Genomic DNA, 19,814 nt, shown 5'->3' with positions numbered 1-19,814 from the left:
CACCAACCAACCACACCCTCAACACATCCAACCACCCACACCTACAACCGACCCTGACCCCGCAACCACACCTACCACCAACCAACCGCACCCTCCAACACATCCAACCACCCACACCTACAACCGACCCTGACCCCGCAACCACACCTACCACCAACCAACCGCACCCTCCAACACATCCAACCACCCACACCTACAACCGACCCTGACCCGCAACCACACCTACCACCAACCAACCAGACTCACCTACTCATCCCTACCCCCCAACCAGCCACACCTACTACCAACCGGACCCCACAACCACACCGACCACCAACGAATCACATGCACCTACCCATGTCCACCACCACACACAACCAACCACACCCACAACACTTACAACCAACGCTGATCCCTCAATCACATCCACCACCACCCAGCCACACCCACATACACACTCAGAATGAACCAACCACACCCACGCCAAACCACAACCAGCCCCCCACAACCAACTATACTCAACCAATCACACCCATGTATCCCCCAGACCCACAACCACATACATCCAACGTTCCAGAGCTACATACTCACACACATCCCCACATCCAACCCAGAACCACAGCCACCCAACCCAACCCCACATACCCACACCACCACGTCCACACCCATAGACCCTCCCACACGGCAGACTGCAAGGCAGCTTGCAGTCACTCAAGATCTGAGAACCAGCCTCAGGACAGGCTGTTGGGAACCAGGGCACAAACTCCACATTGGCTGTGAGTTCTGTGCTCAGATTTCACCAACCAGGTAATTAATTGATCTTTAAATATTCATGGTAAATAGGCCCAATGGCCTGTGATGGGATGGGATCTGAGTAGGTGGGGTGGGATCTGAGTTACTACAGAAAATTCTTTCCTGGGTATCTGGCTGGTGAGTCTTGCCCACATGCTCAGGGTTCAGCTGATCGCCATATTGGAGGTCGGGAAGGAATTTTCCTCCAGGGCAGATTGGAAGAGGCCCTGGAGGTTTTTGCCTTCCTCTGTAGCATGGGGCACGGGTCACTTGCTGGAGGATTCTCTGCTCCTTGAAGTCTTTAAACCACGATTTGAGGACTTCAATAGCTCAGACATAGGTGAGAGGTTTTTCGCAGGAGTGGGTGGGTGAGATTCTGTGGCCTGCGTTGTGCAGGGGGTCGGACTAGATGATCATAATGGTCCCTTCTGACCTTAGTATCTATGAGTCTATGAATCTATAAGTGTAAACCCCTCAGGCACCGTAACAGCCCAACCACGGAGTCGCAGACGTCCCCTTGGGCGCTCGGATCGGTCTGGCCGCCCAGCTGAGCCTGCCTGTGTGACAACTGCTCCCTTGCACCAAGGCTCACAGCAACGTTCCACTTACTCCCAGTCCAAAGGACCAGTCACTTTCCCCAGGTCGACTGCACCTCAGATCTCACACCAGAGACAAGGCTCATAGCCGGTCCTGTAATGAACTAGATACAGATTTATTACTAGGAAGAGGAAACTGGAGAGTTATTTACAAGGTTAAAGCAGGTGACCATCAAAACTCAAATGGGTTATAATTTTAGGTTCCAAAAGTTAACAGAAGTGTCTGTAATCAGCAACCTCTGTGTGTCCTTCAGGGCTAGCCCAGGCTAAACTCTGGGGATTGTGATGGGTTGTCACCCCTGGGGTGCAGTCTGGGAGCCCTGAGAAACCGCTGCGCCCCTCTAAGGCACACAACTGAGTTGGGGCCGCAGCCAGCCCCACCCAGGCCCTGTTACTACCCACAATGACAGCAGGTGGCGCCATTCACCCAAACTGGGCTCCCTGAGCGCAACCAGCAGACACCAGCCCATTTCGCCGCTCCCCGGCACGCACCCGCCTCGGGAGCCCAAACCCCAAAGGGAACCATCTTGCACTGCACAAGGGTCTGTACAATGGAAGCGCATAAAGTTCACCCTCCCCTGGATGCGGGAAGGAAGATGCCAACCTGCGTGCGTTAAACCAAGCTGAGATTTTCTCCAGGCACTTCCGTCAAAAGCACACTGCTGTTAGATAAAGCAAAACAACACTTTTATTAACTCCGAAAGACAGGTTTTAAATTACTATAAGGGCAAGCAAACAGATCAAAGCAGATTACCTAGCAAATAAAGAACAACGCAAACTAACCTTAACGTCCTAGGATAGGATTTGAATGAACAATCTCTCACCCTGACGGATGATACCAGCAGGCTTGCAGATCCTCAAGGCACAACACAACTGCACTGGCTTTGCAGCCTGGGCTCCCCACCCTGTTCCAAGTCCTTTTCTTTTGGAGCTTCTCTTAGGTGTTCAGTTGTGGGGGACTGAAGAACCCCAGAGGCTGTCACTCCCTGCTTTATATCGCTTTAGCATATGGTGGGACCTCTTATTCCAAAACCAGCTCCCAGCCCAGCTTGTGGAAAAATACAGGTACCCAAAATGGAGTCCAGAGTCATGTGGTCTGGTCACATGCCCTTGCAGAGTCAGAGCAGCCTGTCTGGAGCATTCTCAGGAAGACTCACTGGGTGGGGGATGAGCTTCTCCAAAGGCCTATTGTTTTCCCAAATGGCCCATTCCCTTGCATAGGCCCTTCCCCACCTGCTGTCTAGGCTGGAAGCATTTTCCCTAGTGGGCGTTACCCAGGTGTAACTACATTTGAAATACAGATACATGGTCAGGTTTCCGAGCAGCAGCCGTGTTAGTCTGTATTCGCAAAAAGAACAGGAGGACTTGTGGCACCTTAGAGACTAACCAATTTATCTGAGCATGAGCTTTCGTGAGCTACAGCTCACTTCATCGGATGCATTCAGTGGATACATGGTCAGTATTCAGAACTTTAGATGCAAAAATGATCCATGCACAATAATCCATAGAAGACTGGCCATATTCAGCAAATCATCACTTTTCCAATGACACCTGACAGGACCCATCTTGTAAAAAATGCATCAAAATTATTCCATAATCATATCATAATAATATTACGATGATGAATATGGAGTGTCAGGGCACAAGGATCCCTTGCTTATGCCTAGAAAACCTTGCCCCCAGAGTCCAAGCAGCAAAGAGATGCTTTGATTCTTTGGGGTGGGGTTTTTATCCCCCTCCTACCATGTGCTCAGAGCTGACGGCAGGACCCATCTTCCAGGGGAGGAGAGCAAGACAACAAAAGTATTTTGTTCTCTCGTTGTGGGCACACAGAGCAATTCCAGCTGCAGCTCGCACAAGGACTCGTGAGGCTGGACGTGACACCTTCCGCTGGAGACCCGCTCTCCTGCCGGATGAGTTACACAGCTCCAGAGGCTCCAACGCGAGCACACAGCTCTCGCCGTGCCGGGCAGGGGCAGACGGTGCAAGTGAGATTCGTGCTGGCAGCAGCTCACCAGCACTCAGGGAAGTCTGAAGAGTAACCGCGCACGTCTACCACCACCCAGGGCAGCCAGCCCGGGATCTGTCCCTGCTCCGCTGAGACGTGGGGACCTCGGCATGAGCTGGCAACTGGCCTGCAGCGTCACGCCAACCATCCATCCAGACCCGAGCAACCAACCTGACCCCCACCCCCCCGAACTAACCATCCACAACCACATAGCCTCCCAAGTTGCACTCCAGGACGATGGGGGAAGCTGCTCTATGCAGTGAGTGCTTTGCCCCAAAATCCCTCCCTTCGCTGCATTTGAGAACATCACCCCGCCCTTCTGAATGGTGGGGCCCTCCTTAGCACCCCCAAGGAAACACAGCTTGGAGAAGTCCACAGGGGGGCTCCCCACTACCTTCCAGACCCCACAAAGTGCCAGATCCTCTCTAGCCTGACCAGCGCCCCTGGACGACAGAGGCTGAGGGGCTGAGCCAGCATCCCAGTGGCAGTGAGGGCCCCTTGCCTGGAGGCCCGGATTGACCCACACAGATCGGGGCCTGTGGAGCCTGGCAGGATCAGCTGAAGTCTCTTAAGGGTTGGAATGGGTGAGAAACGCCCCAGCCCAGTGTTTCCTCTCTGCCCTGTCCTTGGTTCTCCCCTTCTCCCATCACCCTGACTGTGCTCCCCGTGCACCCCTTCCTGATACACCCCTCTATCTCCACACCCCCCGCATAAACCCCTCTATCCCCACACTCCCCAATATACCCCTCTCCTCACACACCCCTCTATCCCCACACCCAGCCCACATACATCCATGTATCCCCACACGCTTCTATCTGCATGCACCCCATACACCCAGCTGTCTAGACCCATACACCCCATACACACCCATAGACCTGTTTATCCCCCCTCACCTACTTCCATCTAGCTACCTGATCGAGGTTTATAGCCTTTTGTCTGCTGCAGTCAGGCGGCTGCGCCGTGCCCATCCCCGGGGTCTCTGATCAGCCCGGAGGGGCTGCCTGTCTCTGGAGGGATCTGACAGCCTCATCCCCAGCCTGTCCCCTCCTGTCACTCGCTCATCTCTTTCCTCCTCCAATTTTCTGGCTGATTAACTCTGCTGCTGTTTCCTGACAACCTCTGCTGCTGGTATTAATTTCTTTTAACGAGTGATTAATTACTCCCTCTCCTTCTCCCCTCGTCCATTTGCATATTAATCAAATTCCACTTGATGGCCTGACTGTACCATACAGATATGGGGTGGACACGACTGGCATCACTTGCAAATGACACTTTGCTTGGCAAACAGCAGGGCCTCCGGGAGCCCGGGGGCTCAGTGTGCAAACACACACGCACGCACACACACACACGTTCACACACGCACACCCCCGAATACAGCCTGCGAAGGGCCAGACAGGGCCTCTGCTCCAGCATCTGCCATTTGGGAGCCGCCAAGGCCAGGAAAGCAAGTTAAGCCTTCTGGAGCCCCGCTCCCGCCACAAGGAGCCTGATCCCTAGGGACAGCTGGGAAACTGAGGCACAGAGGGGCAGTAACCTAGCCCGGGCCAGTCAGGAGTCACTGGCGGAGGTGGGAATGGAGCCAAGGCAGCCCGGATTTCCCTGCAGTCGGTGCCCCTTTCTCCTGGCGCCCAGACAGCCCCGAGCACACGCCACCCCGGAGTTGTTATGGCAGTGATCACGGCAGAGTGTCAGGGCTGCGCAGGTGGGAGGCCCATGGCGGGGTGCAATGGGAGGCAGCACCCCGAGGACCGGGCGGGGGCGGGGCCGGGGAGGGGGGGCAGGGGCAATGGGCCGCGCCCCCGGAGCCGGGGAGGGGGGGGGGCGGCAATGGGCGTCGCCCCCAGCGCTGGGGAGGTGGGGGGCAGGGCCGGGGCAATGGGCCGCGCCCCCAAGGAGGTGGAGGGGGCGGGGTCGAGGCGGGGGCGGGGGCGGGGAGAGGGGGGGGCTGCAATGGGCGTCGCCCCCAGTGCTGGGGAGGTGGGGGGCAGGGCCGGGGCAATGGGCCGCGCCCCCAAGGAGGTGGAGGGGGCGGGGTCGAGGCGGGGGCGGGGCCGGGGAGGGGGGGGCTGCAATGGGCCGCGCCCCCAGGGCCGGGGAGAGGAGGGGGGGCTGCAATGGGCGGTGCCCCCGGGCCTGGGGAGGTGGGGGGCAGGGCCGGGGCAATGGGCCGCGCCCCCAAGGAGGTGGAGGGGGCGGGGTCGAGGGCGGGGCCTGGGAGGGGGGGGGCTGCAATGGGCCGCGCCCCCGGGGCTGGGGAGGTGGGGGGCAGGGCCGGGGCAATGGGCCGCGCCCCCAAGGAGGTGGAGGGGGCGGGGTCGAGGGCGGGGCCGGGGAGGGGGGGGGCTGCAATGGGCCGCGCCCCCGGGGCTGGGGAGGTGGGGGGCAGGGCCGGGGCAATGGGCCGCGCCCCCAAGGAGGTGGAGGGGGCGGGGTCGAGGGCGGGGCCGGGGGGGCTGCAATGGGCCGCGCCCCCAGGGCCGGGGAGGGGGGGGGCTGCAATGGGCGGTGCCCCCGGGCCTGGGGAGGTGGGGGGCAGGGCCGGGGCAATGGGCCGCGCCCCCAAGGAGGTGGAGGGGGCGGGGTCGAGGCGGGGGCGGGGAGGGGGGGGCTGCAATGGGCCGCGCCCCCGGGGCTGGGGAGGTGGGGGGCAGGGCCGGGGCAATGGGCCGCGCCTCCAGGGATGGGGGGGCGGGGCGGGGGCAATGGGCCGCGCCCCCGGGGCACTAACCCCGGCAGCCCGTAACTCGGGCGGCCCCTGCCCGTCCCGAGCGCCGCGGAGACTACAACTCCCAGCATGCTCCGCTCCGGCGGGGGCCGCGGCTGGGCTGCATTGCATGCCGGGAGCTGTAGTCCGGGAGGCTGGGCCGGGCGCGCTGACGTCACTGCTGGGCCGGGGAGCTCCCGTCACGTGCCGGGGCGCGCGGGACAGGCCCGTGGGCGGACGGGGACCTGCCCCCAGGGCCGGCGTGGGACATGGGCGCCCCCTGGCGGCAAGGAGCGGGGCTCCACCCGCGGCCCGGGCCAGGCTGCCCCCCGCCCTAGACCCAGGGCCAGGGCCAGGGCCAGAGCCGGGAGTGTTGTGGGCGAAGCAGCAGCTTCGGGGGGCTCGTCCACGGGGCGGTGGGGCAGGAGGGGGGGGCGGGGGCAGGAGGGGCTGTCTGGAGTGCACTGAGGGAGGGCTGTGCCTGGTGGGATGGGCGGCCGGACGGATGGATTGATGCTCTGGATGGGATGAAGGATGGATGGACGCACTGAGCGGGACGGAGGGATAGATGGACTCACTGGAGGGGAGGGATGAGGGACGCACTATGAGGGATGGAAGGACAGATGGACGCACTGTGCGGGACGGAGGGATAGATGGACTCACGGGACGGGGGGCTGCACTATGCAGGATGGAGGGATAGATGGATGGGAGGGACGGGGGACGCACTATGAGGGATGGAAGGACGGATGGACGCACTGTGCGGGACGGAGGGATAGATGGACTCACGGGACGGGGGGACGCACTATGCAGGATGGAGGGATAGATGGACGGGAGGGACGGGGGATGCACTATGAGGGATGGAAGGACGGATGGACGCACTGTGTGGGACGGAGGGATAGATGGACTCACGGGACGGGGGGACGCACTATGCAGGATGGAGGGATAGATGGACGGGAGGGACGGGGGACGCACTATGAGGGATGGAAGGACGGATGGACGCTCTGTATGGGATGAAGGATGGATGGACGCACTGTGTGGGACGGAGGGATAGATGGACTCACGGGACGGGGGGACGCACTATGCAGGATGGAGGGATAGATGGACGGGAGGGACGGGGGACGCACTATGAGGGATGGAAGGACGGATGGACGCTCTGTATGGGATGAAGGATGGATGGACGCACTGAGCGGGACGGAGGGATAGATGGACGGGAGGGACGGGGGACGCACTATGAGGGATGGAAGGACGGATGGACGCTCTGTATGGGATGAAGGATGGATGGACGCACTGAGCGGGACGGAGGGATAGATGGATGGGAGGGACGGGGGAACGCACTATAAGGGATGGAAGGACAGATGGACGCACTGTGCGGGACGGAGGGATAGATAGACTCACGGGACGGGGGGGATGCACTGATCAGGACGGAGGGATAGATGGACTCACTGGAGGGGAGGGATGAGGGACGCACTATGAGGGATGGAAGGATGGATGGACGCACTGTGCGGGACAGAAGGACGGATGGACGCTCTTTATGGGATGAAGGATGGATGGACGCACTGAGCGGGACGGAGGGATAGATGGACTCACTGGAGGGGAGGGATGAGGGACGCACTATGAGGGATGGAAGGACGGATGGACGCACTGTGCGGGACGGAGGGATAGATGGACTCACGGGACGGGGGGCTGCACTATGCAGGATGGAGGGATAGATGGATGGGAGGGACGGGGGACGCACTATGAGGGATGGAAGGACGGATGGACGCACTGTGCGGGACGGAGGGATAGATAGACTCACGGGACGGGGGGGATGCACTGATCAGGACGGAGGGATGGGTGGAGGAGGGTGACCTGTGTCTGGGGTAGACACAACATTCCTGCGGGTTACTGCGTCTGGCGGGACTGCAGTACCTGCCTCCCACTGCCCCAGCAGCCAGGCCTGCCCTGAGCAGGCCCTTTGCCCCGAAGGTGTCTGACTCCTGGGCTGTTTCCATCCTGCAGCGCAGCTGGTCAACAGGCCCCATCCTCTCCTGACGACCGTCAGGTCGGCCACTGGCATCGGGTCTCGCCCTGCCAGCCTCTGCCCATGCTGGGGAGCAGCTAGCTCCCCTGCTCCCCTGGGGCAGGGCTGGGGCTCCCGCTGCCTGGCCCACACCCAGTGCCAAGGCTCGGCTCTGCTGAGGCCAGGGTCAGGCCTGGGCGACGGGGGCGCTGCCCGTGGTGTGGGCGGGGGCAGGATGGCCATGGAGAGCACAGAGCCCTTGTACCTCCACTGTGTGTCCAGCCGGGCTCGTGCCGGACGCCTGGTGACCCCCCGCTGCCCGAGTACCGTGGGGCACGGGCTAGCTGGGCCCCAGGGGGGCAGAGTTAAGGTTCCCCTGGGGCAGACATCACAGTCACGGCATTGCTTGCAGTGCAGGGTTGGGGGGCCCTATTGGTCCGGGAGCAGGGCAGGAGCCTGCGGGAACCCCGCCCCCACGTGTGTGACCTCACACGAGGTCACACCGCATGGCGCATGCCCTTTCGTACAAATACGCGCGGGGGGGGGGGAATCGCACCGGGGGGGCTGGTGGCGTGTTCCTGCCCTTCCCAACATGCCCGTGGTCCCTCGCCTCTGGGTCTGGGGGGTCTGCAGCCCCACAAGGCAGGGTGCGGGGAGCAGAAGCCCTGTTGAGGGGTCACCCTCACCCTGGCGATTCAGGCTGACGCCCAGAGCAGTCTCAGCTCTCCAGGGCTGGGTGGGGTGGTCACTCACAGCCCACACACACCGCTCAGCCGGCTGTTCTGCTCCCCGCAGGCCAGCTGCCCTCCTGTCCCGCCTGGGGGGCTCCAGAGCGGCCTCCCCATGGCCTGCAGCACGGTTAACGCAGCGGCCACTGGATGAAAGCGGGGACTCGTTCCTTGAGCCGTGGGGGTTTGGGACAGGATTGCAGGGCCAGCAGAGCAGGGAGGGGGACTCACCTGAGATCCAGCCCGAATGTCGCTTCTCAGTTTCCAATCATGACACCTCTTTAGCCCTGGTTCCCAGGCCTTACCCCTCCCCCACCAGGGGGTCACACCCCTCAGCTAGCCCAGCTCCCCCAGGGCCCTCACTTTCCCCTTTAAACAGCTAGCTTCCCATCTTCCCTGCCCCACCTTCCCCAGTGCCCCCAAGGCACCCCCGCCTGACTCAGTAGCTGAAAGCCCCGCTGGGACATCGCACCCACAGAGGGGCGGTGGAGGGGGTCCCTGGGGACATGGAGGGGAAAGGGTTCTGTTCCTGCTACTTCCTAATCCCAAAAGCTAAAGGGGGCCTCAGGACCATCCTGCCCCAGTGTCGCCTCAACAAGTCTCTCAGAAAGTTGAAGTTTTGCATCATCTCCCTGGCCTCCGCCAGCCCCTGCCTGGACCCAGGAGACTGGTTCACCGCCCTCAACCTGAGGGATGCTTATTTCCATAGTCCAAGGTCACAGACGTTCCCTACGTTTCCTAGTGGGCGGATGCCATTTTCAATTCACGGCGCTGCCCTTTCTCCTCCCGTCGGCCCCGAGAGTGTTCACAACATGCATGATGCCAGTGGCTGCTTACCTGAGACATCGAGGGGTCCAGGTCTTCCCATATCTCGACGCTTGGCTCATCAAGGGCAGGTCTCAGGAATTTTACATGGTCTCAGGTAACAGGTCCAGGTTCTTTGACTGGAGATACAAGCATCTAATCACGTGGGGAGTAAGTTAACTAAAATCTTCCCACCGCCCACCAGGCAGGTAACAGAAGACTAGAGAGGGAAATTCTTTGAAAACAAACAAGAAATGTATTAAAATGGTTACTACCAATGTCAGGGAGGGCAGGGGGAGAATAAAACAGATTAAAACCATAAACTAGCAACGTGGTTGCCCACAGATGGCCCTGAAGCCTGGTCCCCAATACAACCCTTGGCAATTTACACGTCTAACAAAACAAACTAAACCAAGGTACCCCAGAATGGGACCGTATCTTGAAGGGTGGATCTTGAGTGGGATCCACTGCGGGTGTTAAGGGACAATCTCTCTGTTGCTTGGGTTCTTAGGGACCTGGACCTGCAACTGTGCACCCAGTGGTTACCGGGGACAGGAGGAGCTCAGGACCTTCCCTGAGTTGGAAGCAGGAACCAGGAGACCTCTGGGGTTGACAATCACCGGAACCAGGAACAAGGTAAGTGGATTCAGGTGGAAGATACCCGGATAGGTGGGGTAGATCAGGTAACATGGTGAAGGAACTCCTCCATGCCCACACAAATGTGACAGTCACTGGCTGCCTCTCAGATGGCCAGCCCCGCTGACAGGGTGTGCAGCCCTTTTGTACCTTCTGTGTCGTGAAAGTTCTAGTCCAGACCAGTCTGATCCAGTCTCCTCAGAGACAGTTTCTGCGGCAAATCCTGTTTCCTGCGGCAAATCCTGTTTCCTGCTGTGACGAGTTCGGTCACAGAGACCCCCTTGGGACTGTCACCTGATATGCTGAGATTACCTCTGAGCCCGTTTTCCCTGTCAGCCTGGGACTCCAGAACCCTGCCTTGTTGAGCCAGACATGCCAGTCTCTTGCAACACAGACCCAGGTCTGGTCCATGCCCCCAGAGCTGCAGACTTTAACCAAAAACTGCTCAGCAGGTCACCTATCTCCAGCACCCAGACACCCAGCTCGCAATGGGATCCAAACCCCAAATTAATCCGTTTTACTCTGTAAAGCTTATACATGGTAAACTCATAAATTGTTCGCCCTCTATAACACTGATAGAGAGATATGCACAGCTGTTTGCTCCCACAGGTATTAATCACTTACTCTGGGTTTACTAATAAACAAAAGTGATTTTATTAAGTATAAAAAGTAGGATTTAAGTAGTTTTAAGTAATAACAGACAGAAAAAAGTAAGTCACCAAGCAAAATAAAGGAAAAACACGCAAGTCTAAGCCTAATACATTAAGAAACTGAATACTGTTAAATCTCACCCTCAAAGATGTTCCAATAAGCTTCTTTCACAGACTAGACTCCTTCTGGGCCTGATCCTTTCTCCTGGTACAGTCCTTATTCCAGCTTAGGTAGTAGCTAGGGGATTTCTCATGACTGGAACCTCCTTTGTTCTGTTCCACCCCCTTATATAGCTTTGGCACAAGTCAGAAATCTTTTGTCTCTCTGGGTCCCCACCCCTCCTTCTAAATGGCAAAGAACCAGGTTTAAAATGAATTATAATATCAGGTGACATGTTCACATGTCCCGTAAGACCCCAGCCTCCAGTCTTCCAGGGCTGGGCCACAGGTACCCAGGAAGGTTTGCAAGCAAACAGATCATTTACAACCAATTGTCCTAGTCAATGGGAGCCATCAAGCTTCCAAACCACCATTAATGGCCCATTCTTTTCATAATTACAATAGGACCCCAGAGTTATATTTCATATTCCTAGTTTCAGATACAAGAGTGAAACATTCATACAAATAGGATGACCACACTCAATAGATTATAAACTTTGTAATGATACCTTACAGGAGACCTTTTGCATAAAGCATATTCCAGTGACATCATATTCACAGTCATTAGCATATTTCCATAAAACATTATGGAGTGCAACATCACACCTGCCAAACAAAAAGGTGCACAAGTGAGTTGTAAACAACCAAAACTGGACTCCATTTTAAAAGATGGATTCCATTGTCCAAAATGCCTTATACCTAATTATTTTAATACAAATACAGTACATTCAAATGTGAACAGTGAAACAAGCATAAGTAAGCATGAATAAACATATATAGGGAACTCCACCCTACAGAAACAAGTGCAGAGGAGCCTCGATCTGGTGTATTCCACCTACCATGACCCAGGCCAGTTAATAAACGAAAAAAATCCACCTTAAGGCCGGTCCAGCGAATAGAATCATAGAATCATAGAATCATAGAATATCAGGGTTGGAAGGGACCCCAGAAGGTCATCTAGTCCAACCCCCTGCTCAAAGCAGGACCAATTCCCAGTTAAATCATCCCAGCCAGGGCTTTGTCAAGCCTGACCTTAAAAACCTCTAAGGAAGGAGATTCTACCACCTCCCTAGGTAACGCATTCCAGTGTTTCACCACCCTCTTAGTGAAAAAGTTTTTCCTAATATCCAATCTAAACCTCCCCCACTGCAACTTGAGACCATTACTCCTCGTTCTGTCATCTGCTACCATTGAGAACAGTCTAGAGCCATCCTCTTTGGAACCCCCTTTCAGGTAGTTGAAAGCAGCTATCAAATCCCCCCTCATTCTTCTCTTCTGCAGGCTAAACAATCCCAGCTCCCTCAGCTTCTCCTCATAAGTCATGTGTTCTAGACCCCTAATCATTTTTGTTGCCCTTCGCTGGACTCTCTCCAATTTATCCACATCCTTCTTGTAGTGTGGGGCCCAAAACTGGACACAGTACTCCAGATGAGGCCTCACCAATGTTGAATAGAGGGGAACGATCACGTCCCTCGATCTGCTCGCTATGCCCCTACTTATACATCCCAAAATGCCATTGGCATTAATAGAGTTCATTGGGGCAGTTCTCGACTCCACGCAAGACAGAGCCTTCCTCCTGGAGGTGCATTTTCAGGCCATGTCAGACCTGATCTCCCATGTATAGAACCACCTGCTCACCATGGCTCACACCTGCCTGCGGCTGTTGGACCACGTGGCCACACGTACATACGTCATCAGCCATGCTCAGCTCCATCTCCGGCCTCTGCAAGCGTGGCTGGCATCGACCTACATCCCCAACTGGAACAACCTAGACCAGGTAGTCAGAGTGCCAGATCACATCGGGTCATCCCTGGATTGGTGGTTGGACCCCGGGTCGGTGTCGGAGGGAGTACCCTTTGCGACCCCATCCCCGTCGCTGACCCTGGTCTCTGATGCTTTGGACCCGGGCCGGGGAGCCCACCTGGTCAAGCTCAGCCACCAGGGCCACTGTTTGTGGGACGATCTGGCCCTCCACATCAATGTCAGGGAGTCAGGGCAGTTTGCCGGGCCTGCCAGGCTTCCTTGCCCCACCTGAAGGGCAAGGTGATGCAGGTCCTTACGGACAATGCCGCCGCAATGTATTACATCAATAGGCAGGGCGGTGCCAGGTCTTCGGCCCTTTGTCAAGAAGCTCTCCGCCTATGGGATTTTTGTGTGTGGCATGCCATTCATCTGATAGCCACGCACCTGCTTGGAACCAGGAACGTCCTGGCGGATCACCTCAGCAGGACCTTCTCATCTCGCCACAAGTGATCGCTCCATCCAGAGGTGGTCAGCCTGATCTTCCTGAGGTGAGGGACCCCCCAGGTGGACCCATTCGCATTCAGGCAGAACAGAAAATGTCAGGTGTTCTGTTCGATGCAGGAGATGGACAGGGCTCCCTATCAGACGCGTTTCTCATCCCTTGGTCGTGGGCGCTAATATACTCCTTCCCGCCAGTGCCGTTGATTCACAGGGTCCTTGTGAAGATCAAGCAAGACAGGGCGAAATTTATCCTAATAGCCCCCGCGTGGCCTTGCCAACTCTGGTTAGGCATGTTGCTGAGCCTTTCTGTATCTGCCCCGCTGCTGCCTCTACAGCCGGATCTGCTGTCCCAGAACCACGGCAGCCCTCTGCACCCGAGCCAGGCGGCGCTGCGCTTGACGGCTTGGCTACTGCATGGCTACGTGAGGACGAACGGGCATGCTCGGCCCATGTTCAGCAGCTCTTGCTGGGTAGCAGGAAACCCTCCACCAGAGCGCCTTACCTAGCCAAATGGGAAAGGTTCACGTGCTGGGCTTCGGAACGGAGTATCCAGGCTGAGCTGGCCTCGCTGCAGGAGATCCTGGATTATCCGCTGCACCTCAGACTCCAAGGTTTGTCCCGGTCATCGATCAAGGTCCACCCGGCCGCTATCTCAGCTTCCATCCTCCGTTCCAAGGCAGGTCGAGCTTCGCTCTTGACATGACGGCACGGTTTTTGAAAGGTCTGGAGCGTCTCTACCCGCACGTCCGGGATCCCGTCCCCCGCAGGACATGAATCACATGCTGTCGAGGCTCCGGGGGCCTCCCTTTGAGCCTCTGGCTTCCTGCTCTCTCCTGGAAGGTTTCGTTCCTGGTGGCGATAACGTCGGCCCGCAGGGTGTCCGAGATCAGGGCGCTTATTTCGGAGCCGCCCTATACGGTCTTCTACCAGGATAAGGTCCAGCTGCGACCGTACCCAGCCTTTCTGCCCAAGGTAATTTCCCAGTTTCATATTGGCCAGGACATTTACTTACCTGTCTTCTTTCCAAAGCCTCTTGCGTTGGATGAGGAACGGAGGCTACACACCCTGGATGTCAGGAGGGCGCTGGCCTTCTACATAGATAGAACGAAGCCGTTCCGTAAGTCAGCGCAGTTGTTCATTACAGTGGCAGCCAGGATGAAAGGTCGCCCAGTGTCTGCTCAGAGGATTTCATCCTGGATCATGGCCTGCATCCGCTACCGCCACGAGCTGGCAAAGGTGCTCCCCCAGTGACCGTGACGGCACACTCGCGCAGGGCACAAGCATCGTCTGCGGCCTGCCTGGTGCCGATCCAAGAGATCTGTAGGGCCACTGCCTGGTCATCTGGCCACACGTTCGCGTCTCATTTTGCGCTTCCCAGCAAGCTCGGGATGAGGCTGGCTTTGGCCGAGCAGTGGTGGAAGCTGCACGAGCGTGACCCGCAGGCCCACCTCCCTGGGGACTGCTTGTGAGGCACCTGGAATGGCATCGACATGAGCAAGCAGCCGAAGAAGTTCCCTACCTCCTGTCAAGGTTGTTCTCCGAGACGTGCTGCTCACGTCCATTCCATGACCCGCCCTCCTGCCTCTCTGTCGGAGTTGCCGGCAAGAAGGAACTGCGCCGGCTGACGCATGGGCACGGCCCTCCGGAGGGCAACACAGCCGGCCCTACGGCTTCCGCCAAGGCAGAAATCTCCACCGTCCGCGCACAATGGAATCGACACGAGCCACACGTCTCGAAGAACAACCGTTACGAAAGGTAGGTCACCGTTTTTTCCCATCATGGAAGGCCGTCTAGCGGGGTCCCACGACTAGGGTCTGCAGCTCTCTGAGCCAACCGCCTCCCCGCTGCGGAAGGGGCTTCGGTCGACAACTGAACCGACGGAGCAAGAGGCCGTGGCACGAGCGGGGCCCCACGAGTCTCCAAAGGGAGGGGCCGGTCTCGCAGGTAGGCCGTGCGATCGGGCGCTTAGGACAGGCGGGCAGGGCCTGCTGCAGCCGCGGACACAGCCAAGCCCATCCCGTGCAGAAAAGCAACAACAGCCCCGCGCCAGGCCCAGCTGCCCTCCGCAGGCTCAGGCGGCCAGACGACTCAGTCCTGGCCCCACCGGCCCCGCTCTCCCTGCCTGGGCACCATGGGCAGCCGGTGAACCCCCGCTTTGGGGAGGCCAGCCCGTCGGCCCCATCCCTTCTGCACAAGGCCCTTCCCCCCATAAAAGGAAAAGCCTTCAGGGGGCCCTCCCAACAGGAGGAGCCCTGGCCCACCTGCCCCAGCCAGTCCCCCTGACCCATTGCCCCCCCAGCACCAGGCCGAGCTGCGGCCCCAGCAGCTTGAGGCTGAGCCTCCTCACTCCAGCCGTGGGATCTTCACATGGCTCCTCACTCCCCCGTCCTGAGGAGGAGGGATGCGGGGAGCAGTGGGGACCTTGAGGGTGGGGGCTGGAGTGGAGGAGCCGGTGGGGGTCTTGGGGAAGGAGGGGGCCACCATGGCCCAGTTGTCCGGCAGCGGGTTGGCAGCAGCGCCAGGGAAGGCAAAGCCTATTAACCCCGCCACCCGTGCTGGGCACCCACGAAGCCTGACCATGCTGCAGCTCTAGCGGGGCGGGGAGGAGTGAGCCGGGGCGGGTTGTGGGGAGGGGAGAGAAGCTTTGAGTGCTCAGTGTGCCCCCATCCCTGCAAGGCAAGGAAAGGACCCGCTGGCCATGCTCTGCCCCGGCGGGGGGTGCGGGAGGGGTGAGTAACCAGTTGCCGCCTGGCTGGCGGGGGACACCGGCTGGGGGAGCTGAGCTGGGGAGGGACTGCCGAGGAGACCGGTCACTGTGACGCAGAGGAGAAGCCCCGGGCTAGGGTTTAACAGGCAGGATCCATGAGGAAACCACAGCGAGGCCAGAGAGGGGTGTTGGAGGAGCAGCAGTGATCTGTATGCTCTGTATAACCTGTAGGTTCAAAGGATCTGTTACACCTTCCCCCTCCTCCTTTTGTGGTCTCCTCTCCCCCTTTGAATACCTGTGAAGTGGCTTTCCCCCTCCCCCTCCCTCCTGGAAGGCTTGTGGGGTGAATGAGCTGCTCCAGCAGCTGGAAGATCAGAAGAGCTCCCAGGTGGACAAGGTGTCTGGGGCTTGGTCACACGCCCAATGCGTGGACACTGCCCGGGTGGAGTGTGACCAGCCAGACCCGGCCAAGTCATCTCTAGTCGCAGGCCATGAAGAGCAGGTCCTTAAAACGGGGAAGGGGCCATGTGCTCGGCAGGGCACTCACAAGCTTGGGTCTTCACCCGCGATGGACTCCATCATGCCTCGGGAAGACTGACCTCCATCGCCCCGCCCATCGCCGCGCTGTGGGACGCTTCCCTTGAAGGATCCTGACATCTCCAGTGCAGGGCCTGTCCCGGGAGCGTGAGTATGTGAGTGTGAGTGTGACACACACACACACACACCCCTTTCTTTTGAGCTTAGCTATCAGTATAATAAACGTGCTGCTTTCTGCCAAACTCTGGTGGGTCATTAGTCCCCCAAGCTTACCAGCTGGCCCAATTTCAGGTAACAAGGGGCACAAGGGCTGGTCATTTGCAGCCTGGTTTGAATAGTTCTTTGGACTTGTTCCCCCGAAGGGGTTTGTCTTTACGTGACTTGGCTGGAGGGTCCAGCACCAGCAGGCCCTGGGGGGATGGCTGGGAGAAGACACTGGGAGAAAAGCCATTGCAGTTCCAGGGAGGGCCCAGCAGGGGGTGCCAGAGGTGAGCCCCCCCAAGCGATGCGAGCGGAGCCAAGGGCGTGCCCACCGGCTGAGCACCCGTTCTCACAGCCCCCCAGTCCCAAGGGGTGTGTGGGGCCTCCTGGCGCCTGAGCCGACCGAAGTGCTTGGGTCGGGCTCCTGCCCAGATGAGGGCCCCAGGCTCCGTGGCCAGCCAGCACTTACTTTGGGGTTGGCAGAGGAGACAAAGGTTCCCCCAACAGACACACCTTTCCACCGGCCATACTGAGCAGGACGCCGGGTCCTAGCAGCCTGAGACAAGCCCTCCGCGTCGTCCCCGGGCAAGCCGGCGGAGCAGGGCACAGGGTCTGTAGGACAGCAGCCTTCCTGGCGTGGGCCTCGAGTCGAGGGCAGTGAGCAGGATTCTTTGTGCAGGGGACAGAATCAGGGTCGCCGTTTATCTTCAGCCCCAGCTGAGCAGACAGAGTCTGGAACTGGTGAACCCCGTCTGGCGCCCGGATCGGCCGGAACCAGGCAGCCTGTGACCACTGCCATGCGCTTCGGGGCCTGAGGGAAGGCCCTGCTGGAGTGGGGTCTCCTACTACACAGCTGAGGTGTTTCCTGGGGCCTGGGGGAACAGGGTTCTCACTGCTGGGGGCTATGGACGGGCTGAAGGGGGCCTGGGACCCCAGCTGGAATTTTCTCTCTCTGATAAAGGTGTTGAACTTTCTGGTCCAGGATGGGCCTGTCCCCCTTTTTTCTTGTGTCTGAGGAAACATGGGGAGTAGAACTCCCTCCCCTGTGCTGCAAAGGGACGTCCTCTAGCTCCAAGAGCTAAAAGAGCCTGCAGCGGTACAGGGTCAAGACGGGACCCCTGCATGGGGTGGGGGCGGCTGGGGGCAGGGTTAATGCTAGTAAAGGCATCAGACCGGCAGTCCTGGTGAGGGATGCCCCCATCTCTCCAGGGCAGCAGCTGGGCAAGCCCTGCCATTCACAGCCCTGCCAGGGGGTGGGAACCTTCCCTGGAGGGGTCCCTGGGGTGTGTTCAGTCTCCATGGCCCAGGCAGTGCCTGGCCTCTCTGCTGGCTCTGTCCAGTCAGTGCAGAGCATGGGGGGGAGGTCAGTGTGTGATGCAGGAGCTGAGACCCCCAAATACAGGGGCCACCGACATCCCCTAATCTCTGCTGAACGGGGCAGGAGTCAAGCAGGCCCCTACAGGGGAAAGGCCCCAGCTACAGCTCCGAAGCAGCACCCTGAGGCAGCCAGTCCTGTACCGGGTACTAAGTTAGGGGGAGCCTCAGAGGGCGTCCCGAATACAACCCCCCGTGACAGAACACCGGCGGCCAGCTGGAGTTCCCTGGGCAGCCTGAGCTGCCCCGGGGGCGTGTGCGCAGGGGACAGTCCTCTTACACAAGGACATTGTATTTTTGCATGTGGGTTGCCAGCAGAGTTCGAACCCCACGATATGCGAGACCCTGGCCAGACTGTGTTTCCTCCAGGGGCTCTGCCTAGACTGAGGGCTCCGAGCACCCCAGCTGCCAAGAGATCCCCTGGCAGGTCCCCAAAAGGTTGGGGGGTTGCTGGGATCCACTGGCAGCAGAACAAGCCAGGGAAGCTGCTGCTGCTGCGGGAGACCCAAATCTAGCTCCATCAGGTCGTTTTCCAAGCCTCGCTCCCCACCTGCCCCCAGCACCAAAAGACCAGACGCACCAACGGCCTTTGCAATAATTGGTCAAACTGTTTATCACTTGAGTGATTCCTTCTGGGGAACATCTGCACTGCAGCATCCAGCAACAGTGACAACAGAGAAATAAAAATCTCAACAGGATCGTCAGCATCAGTATTATTCTTTAATAAAAACTTCAGTGACACTTGGCAAAACAGACACCACGGCCCAGCCACGTGCCCCAAGCCCTCCAGGCCGGGACATCACAGCCACAGCCCCCGGACTGGCAGTCACAGCCCTCCAGACTCTCACACGCAAATAGTGAGCCACTTCGCAATCTGTGGTGTTGGCTGGTTTTTTAAAAGCTCCATTGAAATAATATCCCAAAAATATGTAATGCAAAAAAAAATACAATTATGTTATACAAAGATTGAAAAATACCTATTAAAATTATTAAATACTATTAAATCCTCTTACAAACAGCAGGAAACGTTTATAAACTTTAGTTATTTATCTTCAACAGCCAGTAAAACTCAGAAATTGTCAGAGAAACAAACCAAGCTCCCACTCTTTCGCTTGAGGTAGAACGCCCTCACTGATCACCCGGACAAGGTAAAATACTATATTTACAATAAACACTTTATATACAGCACAGCAAATCCAACACAGTTTCCTTAAATCTCATTTTTTTTTAAATCGTTTTTTAAAAAATGGATTCACTTTGGTAAACAAAACCGCGTTGATATGTGCAGTCCTGGTCAGACAATAGTCACCTCTTAGCATCTAATACATTCAATACGAAAAAGACATTTTTGCATCATATTTGGATGAGGTGTGCGAGTTCGCACACACACGCAGAGCTACATATGCACAGCACACACTCCCGCACACACTGTGCGGACCGACACAGACAGTTCTGTACAATGCAAAGATCTATGCTAGTCAGACACCCCCACAAAGTGTCTTTGGATGCAACTGTTGCATTTCCAGTTTTTCTCCAAATGTTGAGCTAAAAGCTTAAGACGATCTCTCTTTGCCGGGGGTGAGGAGGTGCAGGGGATGTCAACATCAGATTTCACCCCAGTCTGTCCACCCAGAGCGCCTGCAGAGTCAGGTGTGGGGAGGGAAGTGTGTGTGGGGGGGGGACTCTTGTCTCTCTG

At 57.9% G+C, this 19,814-nt stretch overlaps 1 long non-coding RNA gene across 1 annotated transcript; it reads right to left on the bottom strand.

The window, feature by feature from the left end:
- Positions 1-276: 276 nt before the first annotated feature.
- LOC144930471 (uncharacterized) lies at positions 277-2,405 on the bottom strand. The gene is made up of 3 exons (XR_013635648.1): positions 2,151-2,405; positions 1,972-2,029; positions 277-1,471 (listed from the first exon to the last, which is right to left on the bottom strand). It is a non-coding gene; the product is annotated as an uncharacterized LOC144930471 (long non-coding RNA).
- Between the last annotated feature and the right edge of the window lie 17,409 nt (positions 2,406-19,814).

This window comes from Lepidochelys kempii, chromosome 4 (genome assembly GCF_965140285.1).
Source record: "Lepidochelys kempii isolate rLepKem1 chromosome 4, rLepKem1.hap1, whole genome shotgun sequence".
NCBI classification, from domain to species: Eukaryota; Metazoa; Chordata; order Testudines; family Cheloniidae; genus Lepidochelys; species Lepidochelys kempii.
This window is presented reverse-complemented; position numbering and strand designations above follow the sequence as displayed.